Source organism: Symphalangus syndactylus, chromosome 12 (assembly GCF_028878055.3).
Source record: "Symphalangus syndactylus isolate Jambi chromosome 12, NHGRI_mSymSyn1-v2.1_pri, whole genome shotgun sequence".
Classification (NCBI taxonomy): Eukaryota; Metazoa; Chordata; class Mammalia; order Primates; family Hylobatidae; genus Symphalangus; species Symphalangus syndactylus.
This window is the reverse complement of record NC_072441.2, coordinates 86,047,350-86,056,305: the sequence shown is the minus strand read 5'-3', so window position 1 is coordinate 86,056,305 and position 8,956 is coordinate 86,047,350. Positions and strand designations below refer to the sequence as shown.

General features: G+C 39.6%; 1 pseudogene; it reads left to right on the top strand.

Annotated features, from left to right (window-relative positions):
- Positions 1-5,498: 5,498 nt before the first annotated feature.
- On the top strand, positions 5,499-8,463 carry LOC134734874 (voltage-dependent anion-selective channel protein 2-like; annotated as a pseudogene).
- Positions 8,464-8,956: the final 493 nt, after the last annotated feature.

The following is an 8,956-nucleotide window of genomic DNA, read 5'->3' as shown; positions in this document are numbered from 1 at the left end:
TCTGAGAAATACGAGATTATGTAAAGATACCAAAATCTATGACTCATTGGCATACCTGATAGAGAAGGAGAGAGAATAAGCAACTTGAAAAATATATTTGAGGATATAGTTCATGAAAATTTCGCTAATCTTGCTAAAGAGATTGATGTGCAAATCCAAGAAATACAGAGAACCTTGACTAGACATTATACAAGATGACCATCCCCAAGGCACATAGTCATCAGATTCACCGAGGTCAATGCAAAAGAAAAAAATCTTTTTTTTAAATTATACTTTAAGTTCCAGGGTACACTTGCAGAACGTGAAGGTTTGTTACATAGGTATACACGTGCCATGGTGGTTTGCTGCACCCACCAACCCGTCATCTAATTTAGGTATTTCTTCTAATGCTATCCCTCCCCTAGACCCCCACCCCCCGACAGGCCCCAGTGTGTGATGTTCCCCTCCCTGTGCCCATGTGCTCTCATTGTTCAACTCCCACTTATGAGTGAGAACATGTGGTGTTTGGTTTTCTGTTCTTGTGTTAATTTGCTGAGAATGATGATTTCCAGCTTCATCCATGTCCCTGCAAAGGACATGAACTCATCCTTTTTTATGGCTGCATAGTATTCCATGGTGTATATGTGCCACATTTTCTTTATCCAGTCTATCATTGATGGGCATTTGGATTGGTTCCAAGTCTTTTCTATTGTGAACAGTGCTGCAATAAACATGCATGTGCATGTGTCTTTATAGTAGAATGATTTGTAATCTGCTGCTATAAACATACATGTGTATATGTCTTTTTCACATAATGACTTATTTTCCTTTGGGTAGATACCCAGTAGTGGGAATGCTGAAATTAAAGGTAGATCTACTTTTAGTTCTTTTTTTTTTATTATTATACTGTAAGTTTTAGGGTACATGTGCACAACGTGCAGGTTTGTTACATCTGTATACATGTGCCATGTTGGTGTGCTGCACACATTAACTCGTAATTTACATCAGGTATATCTCCTAATGCTATCTCTCTCCTGCCCGCCACCCCACAACAGTCCCCGGTGTGTGATGTTTGCCTTCCTGTGTCCATGTGTTCTTATTGTTCAATTCCCACCTATGAGTGAGAACATGCGGTTTTTTGTTCTTGCGATAGTTTGCTGAGAATGATGGTTTCCAGCTTCATCCGTGTCCCTACAAAGGACGTGAACTCATCATTTTTTATAGCTGCATAGTATTCCATGGTGTATATGTGCCACATTTTCTTAATCCAGTCTATCATTGTTGGACATTTGGGTTGGTTCCAACTCTTTGCTATTGTGAATAGTGCCACAATAAACATACGTGTGCATGTGTCTTTATAGCAGCATGATTTATAATCCTTTGGGTATATACCCAGTAATGTGATGGCTGAGTCAAATGGTATTTCTAGTTCTAGATCCCTGGGGAATCGCCACACCAACTTCCACAATGTTTGAACTAGTTTACAGTCCCACCAACAGTGTAAAAGTATTCCTATTTCTCCACATCCTCTCCAGCACCTGTTGTTTCCTGACTTAGCACTTTTAGTTCTTTAAGAAATCTCCATACTGTTTTCCATAGAGGTTGTACTAATTTACATTCTCCCCAGCAGTGTATAAGTGTTCCTTTTTCACCACATCCATGCCAACATCTATTATTTTTTGACTTTTTAATAATGGCCATTCTTGCAAAAGTAAAGTGGCATCTCATTGTGGTTTTAATTTGCATTTTCCTGATGATTAGTGATGTTGATCATTGTTTCATATATTTTTTGGCCTTTTGCATATCTTCTTTTGAGAAATGTCTATACATGTCATTTGCTCAATTTTGATGAGATTATTTGTTTTTTTTTCTTGCTGAATTGTCTGAGTTCCTTGTAGTTCTAAATATTAGTCCTTTGTCAGATGGATAGTTTGCAAATATTTTCTCCCAGTCTGTGGGTTGTCTGCTTGCTCTGATGATTATTGCTTTTGCTGTGCAGAAGCTTTTTTAGTTTAATTAGGTCCCATTTATTTATCCTTGTTTTTGTTGCATTTGCTTTTGAGGTCTTAATTATAAATTCTTTGCCTAGGTCAATGTCCAGAAGAGTTTTTCCAAGGTTATCTTCTAGAATTTTTATGGTTTCAGGTCTTAGATTAAGTCTTTGACTCATCCTGAGTTGATTTTTGTATAAGGTGAGAGACAGGAATCCAGTTTTATTCTTCTACACGTGGCTAGCCAGTTTTCCCAGCACCATTTATTAAATAGGGTGTCCTCTCTCCAATTTATGTTTTTGTATGTTTTGTTGAACATCAGTTCATTGTAAGCATTTGGCTTTATTTCTGGATTTTCTGTTCTGTTCCATTGGTTATGACGTGCCTACTTTTATACCAGTGCCCATGCTGTTTTAGTAACTATAGCTTTGTAGTATAAATTCAAGTCTTGTAATACCTCCAGATTTGTTCTTTTTGCTTAGAATTGCTTCGGCTATTAGGGCTTCTGTTTGTTGTTCCATATGAATTTTAAGATTTTTTTAATTCTGTGAAAAATGGTGATGGTATTTTGATATAATTTGTATGAAATCTGTAGGTGACTTCGGGCAATCACAAAATTGTGAAAATAACCATTCTTCCAATCCATGAGCATGGGATGTATTTCCATCTATATGTGCCATCTGTGATTTCTTTCAGCAGTATTTTGTAGTTCTTCTTGCAGAAATCTTCCACCTCCTTGGTTAAGTATATTACTAGGGTTTGTCATTATTGTTGCTGTTTGTTTGTTTTTACAGCTATTATAAAAGGGATTCCATTTTTTATTTGATTCTTAGCTTGGTTGTTGTTGGTGTATAGCAGTGCTATGAATTTATGCCATTGATTTTGTAACCTGAGACTCTATGTCTTAAATTATACTAGTGCCCTGAAGATGTGGAAGCTGCAGTGAAAGTAATAAATACTGGAGATGCTGAACATCTGAAAAATGCAGAGCTCTAGGTAGTGCGCAATGCATATATTAGAAAGTTCCTTGTGAGCATAAAATAAAGCATGGGTTATAGTGTTGTTGGGAAAGGTGTGGCTTTTGGGGATATATTAAATATGGGAGAAGGAATTTGAAAAAAAACAGGGAAGTAGGGTATGGACGGTTGCCAAAAAACCCTCAGAATTACAGAGTGAAAAAAGATGACGTACTGCTCTGTGCTCACTTTTCATTCTTCTCTCTCTTGCAGCTTCATTCAGTGGACAATTTGCTATGTTTCCCTGCTGGTCCTTCCTCATAGATTTTCAGTAACACTGTCCTTCCGACCATCTCAGGAGGCATATGGATGCTGTCTCAGACATGTGAGGCTGAGAACTCTCAGATATGCAAATGTTCGGTGGTTTCCTCAGGCCCTGATTGTTCTGCTTTCACATACACCTGCTCTGAAAATACACAGTTTTTCTGGTTAGGCAGACACTGTCTGGTCTTTTAAAGCCCTCTAATCGGCCAGGCGCAGTGACTCAAGCCTGTAATCCCAGCACTTTGGGAGGCCGAGGCAGGCGGATCATGAGGTCAGGATATCAAGACCATCTTGGCTAACACAGTGAAACCCCGTCTCTACTAAAAATACAAAAAAATTAGCCAGGTGTGGTGGGGGGTGCCTGTAGTCCCAGCTACTCAGGAGGCTGAGGCAAAAGAATGGCATAAACCCGGGGAGGCAGAGCTTGCAGTGATAGAGCGAGACTCCGTCTCAAAAAAAATAAAATAAAATAAAATAAAAATGAAAGTAAAAAAGCCATCTAATCTTGTTTCAGCCCACAGATTTATTTTGTTTTACTTGCACTTTTTTTGCATTAACAAACTTATATTTGTTGACAAGATGGCTTCAGGCTCTTACTATTAAACTGTACCTTGGAAATACCAAATAAACAAGAGACAAACTTTCGCCTATCAAAAAAATTGTAAAACTGTCATAAATACATAAGGAAACAAATACAGGGAAGCAGAAGCTGCTTAGAGAGGAAGAGGCAAATTAGAGGTAAGGGAATGCTTTCTGAATGAGATCTTTTCTGTCCCCCAGATTTTTCCGAGCTGATCATTTCCTATCCCAGCAGGGCAATTATTCTACCAACCAGTGGTAATGGAATAATTACTAGGGCAGTATTAGAACCCAGCCACTGTGGGAAGCAGATAGCAATAGGCACAAGTGTACTGCTCCCAAGAGTTCCTGTCTCACCACCATACACAGCGGGGTGAGCAACTAGGGAATGACTGTGTCCAGCTAGAGCTCTAGAAGTTTTCTGCCTGAGACTAATCCTCAACACTCCCTCAACACACCAAATCATGACAAGTTAAATAACAGCCAATGAGAGATAATAAATATGAAAATTATAATTGTCAAAATAAGTACCTGACAGGTGAATTGATTAGCATACAGAATAATACTAAAGAAAAAAACAGTGAGCTGGAAGGCCAGGAAAAACTCTCCTAAAAATACCAAGAAAAGGTACAGAGAAGGAGAGTATACAAGTTAAGAAATATGAATGATGGCGTAGGAAGTGTCAATATCTGTATGATTCATGTACTGCATACAGGTACAAATAAGAGAAGAAAACTTATGGAAAAAATAATAACCCCAAATTTTACAAAATCAGAGAAAGACTAAAGATTTCACAATGAAAAGTATCAGAATTTGCTAACTGAATTTATTTTATTTTTTATTTTTTTATTTTTATTTTTTTATTATACTTTAGGGTTTTAGGGTACATGTGCACAATGTGCAGGTTTGTTACATATGTATCCATGTGCCATGTTGATTTCCTGCACCCATTAACTCATCATTTAGCATTAGGTGTATCTCCTACTGAATTGATTTTAAAAACCTAAATATTAAAGTAAAATTTGGGAATATCAATGACCAAGGAAAAATTTTGAAATACTAAAGAACATAAAGCATTATCTATAAGTCACAGGAATGAGAATAGCCTAAGACTTCTTAACAATAACATTAAATTTAAGAAGTCAATGGAAAATGTTTTCAAAGTGTTCAAAAAAAAAGGCAAACCTATTATTTTATATCTATCTAGACTTTAATTGTGAGGGTGAATGATAATTTTTTCTTTGGTATTACAGCCCTCAAAATCTTAACACACAAACGTGCATGCACACACACACACACACATGCAAACCACTAAAAACACTTTTAGAGGAAGTGCTACAGCAAGATGAAAAATAAATGCAGAAATAGGCCACAAGATAGGGAAAGTGAGTTTGAATAAATAAAATAATAAAATTTTATTGTTTAAACAATGAAAAACACACATGGAAAGAAGAAGTAAAATAAAATTCTATTATTTAAACTCAAGAATGATAATGTGATTGAAGAGTGGGGAGGAAGTTATTTTGAAGACATGTAAATTAATGTTGTTATTCATCTTAGTAAGTGAGTAATTACCACCAGAAATAAGAATAGAATGACCTTCAAAGCAGCATAGGAAAATCCACCCCCTTACCCTGTTGAGCCTCCTGTGGCTGTCACTGAGCAGAATATGGCTGTCCCTCCCATGTACACTGATCTTGACAAATGTACCAGGGATGTCTTCACCAAGCGGTATGGATTAGGATTAATAAAGCTTCATTTGAAAACAAAATCTGGGAATAGACTGGATGTTACAAGCTCAGGCTCAGCCAATCCTGAGGCCACCAAAATGACAGGTAGTCTGGAAACCAAGAACAGATGGGTCAAATATGGCCTGACATTTACAGAGAAGTGGAATACTGACAAGACACTAGGTGCAGAGTTACTGGAGAAGATGAGCATTTTATATGGACTAAAGCTGACCTGTGATTCAGCCTCCTCACCTAACACTGGGGGCAAAATGTTAAAATCAAGACAGGGTGCAAGTGAGAGTACATCAGCCTGGGCTGCAATGTGGATTTTGACATCTCCAGTCCTTTCATCCAAGGTGCTCTCATGCTGAGTTACAAGGACTGGCTGGCTGGATACCAAATACATTTTGAGATCAAAGAGTCCCAGGTGACCTAGAACGACTTTTTGTGGTTGGCTTCAAGACTGATGAATTCCAGCATTACACTAATATAAATGACAGTGTTCGGCAGCTCCACTTACCAGAAGGTGAGCAAGACTTTGGAGACCACTGTCAATCATGCATGGACAGCAAGAAACAATAACACTTGCTTTGGAACAGCAGCCAAGTAGCACATAGATCCTGACAGCTTCTTCTCAGCTAAAGTGAACAACTCCCGTGAGAGGTTTAAGATACATTCAGACTCCAAAGCAGTTATCAAACTAATTCTGCGAGTCCTGAGAGATGACAAAAACATCAATGCTGGTCTAAAACGAGCTTGGTTTAAGACTGGATTTTTTTATTTTTTTTTGAGATGGAGTCTGGCTTTGTTGCCCAGGCTGGAGTGCAGTGACACTATCTCGGTTCACTACAACCTCCCCCTCCTGGGTTCAAGCGATTATTGTGCCTCAGCCTCCTGAGTAGTTGGGATTACAGGCATGCACCACCATGCCCAGCTAATTTTTGTATTTTCAGTAGAGATGGGGTTTCACCATGTTGGTCAGGCTGGTCTTGAACTCCTGACCTCAGGTGATCTGCCACCTGGGCCTCCCAAAGTGCTGAGATTACAGGCATGAGCCACCACACCAGCCTAAGACTGGAATTTTAAGCGTAAATCAATACTGTATAATTATTTAATTTTAAAGTATTGTGCAGCATAGCTACCTTCAAAATTTAATGTACCCTCTTATGTTGTATGTCTAGGATTCAAGTAGTGCTAGGTATCATGATAAATCTCTAGGTTAAAGATACTTGATCTTTAAGATGTTACCTTTTCAGAGGTATAGAAGGAATCTGATTCCCAAAAGGTCCTTTCAGTTAGCAATTTGGGAGGAATTGGTGGTCCCTCTAGAGATGTCTGTTTTTTTTTTTCCATTTAGAAACAGCTGCAAGTGGAAACTGATAACATGTAGGCACTTTGTAAAATCATATTGAGTAAATGAACCTGTGACTTCTTGAGAAATGAACTTTGGTTTCCTATCCTAATAAGAGACTCATTGCTTGAAGTTGTGTACAAATATATCTGAGGGACACTTTTTTAGATGTATATTCATGGTCTATTTCCACTCTACTCTATCACCTCTTTTATACCAAAAGTAGTTTTCAGGGTGTGGTAAGTTATTTCCTTTGTGCCATTTGTGGGTAGCAAGGGTGATGAAGCCAATTATTCCAGACTGATACGATTTAGATCTGTGTCCCCACAAAATCTCATGTCGGATTGTAATCCCTAGTGTTGGAGGTGGGGCCTAATGGGAGGTGATTGGATAATGGGATGAAATGCTTATGAATGGTTTAGTAATATCCCCTTTGCATTATATAGTGAGTGAGTTCTCATGAGATATGGTTGTTTAAAAGTGGTGGCACCTTCCCTGCCTCTTTTTCTTGTTCCTGCTCTGGCCACGTACGAAATGCCTGCTTTCCCTTCACCTTCCTCCATGACTGAAAGTTTCCTGAGACCTCCCCAGAAGCAGAAGCTGCTATGCTTCCTGTACAGCCTGCAGAACCATGAGCCAATTAAATCTCTTTTCTTTATAAATTACTCAGTATCAAGTATTTCTTTATAGCAATGCAAGAATGGACTAATACAGAAAATTGGTACCAAGAAGTGGGGCATTGCTGTAAAGATACCTGGAAATTTGGAAGCAGCTAATGGTAACTGACAGAGTTTAGAAGAGTGTGGAGGGCTCAAAAGAAGACTGAAAGATGAGGGAAAGTTCAGAACTTCTTAGAGCCTTGTTAAATTGTTGTGACCAAAATGCTAATAGTGATATGGACAATGAAGTCCAGGCTGAGGAGGTCTCAGATGGAGATAAGAAACTTATTGGGAACTGGAGAAAAGGTCACTTTTGCTATGCATTAGCAAAGAACCTGGAGGCATTGTGCCCCTGCCCTAGGGATCTGTGGAACTTTGAACTTGAGAGTGATGATTTAGGGTATCCAGCAGAAGAAATTTCTAAGAAGGAAAGTATTCAAAATGTGGTCTGGCTGCTTCTAACAGCCTAATGTAAAACTGGGACTTATATTTAAAAGGGAAGCAGAACATGAAGGTTTGGAAAATTTGCAGCCTGGCCATGTGGTAGAAAAGAAAAGCCCATTTTCAGGGGAGGAATTCAAGCAGGCTGCAGACATTTGCATAAGTATAAAGGAGTCAAGTGCTGATAGCCAAGACAATGGGCAAAAAGCCTCCAAGACATTTCAGAGACCTTCTTGACAACCCCACCCATCACAGGCCCAGAGGCCTAGAAGGACTAAATGGTTTTGTGACCTAGGGTCCAGACCCTGCTGCGCTGTGCAGCCTTGGGACATTGCTGTCTGCATCCCAGCCACTCCAGCTTCAGCCATGGCTCAAAGGGCCCCAGATACTGCTTGGGCCACTGCCTCAGAAGGTGCAAACCATGAGACTACGCAGCTTCCACATGGTGTTTAGCCTGTGGGTACATTCTTCCAGAGTGCAAGAGTTGAGTCATGGGTGCCTCCACCTAGATTTCAGAGGATCTTTGGAAAATCCTGGTGTTCAGGCAGAAGCCTGCTGTAGGGGTGGAGTGCTCATGGAGAGATTTTACTAGGGAAATGTGGAGGAGAAATGTGGGGTTGGAGCCTCCACACAGGGTCCCCACTAGGGCACTGCCTAGTGGAGCTGTGAGAAGACAGCCACCATCCTCCAGACTCTAGAATGGTAGATCCACTGACAGCTTACACCATGCTGCAGGTAAATCTGCAGGCACTCAATGCCAGTCCATAGAGTAGCTGTGGGGACTGAACACTGAAAAGCCACAGGGGTAGAGCTGTCCAAGGCTTTGGGAGCACATTCCTTGCACCAGCATGCCCTGAAGGTGAGGCATGCAGTCAAAATAGATTGTTTTGGAGCTTTAACATTTAATGACTTCCCTGATGGCTATAGCCCCTTTCTTTTGGCTAAT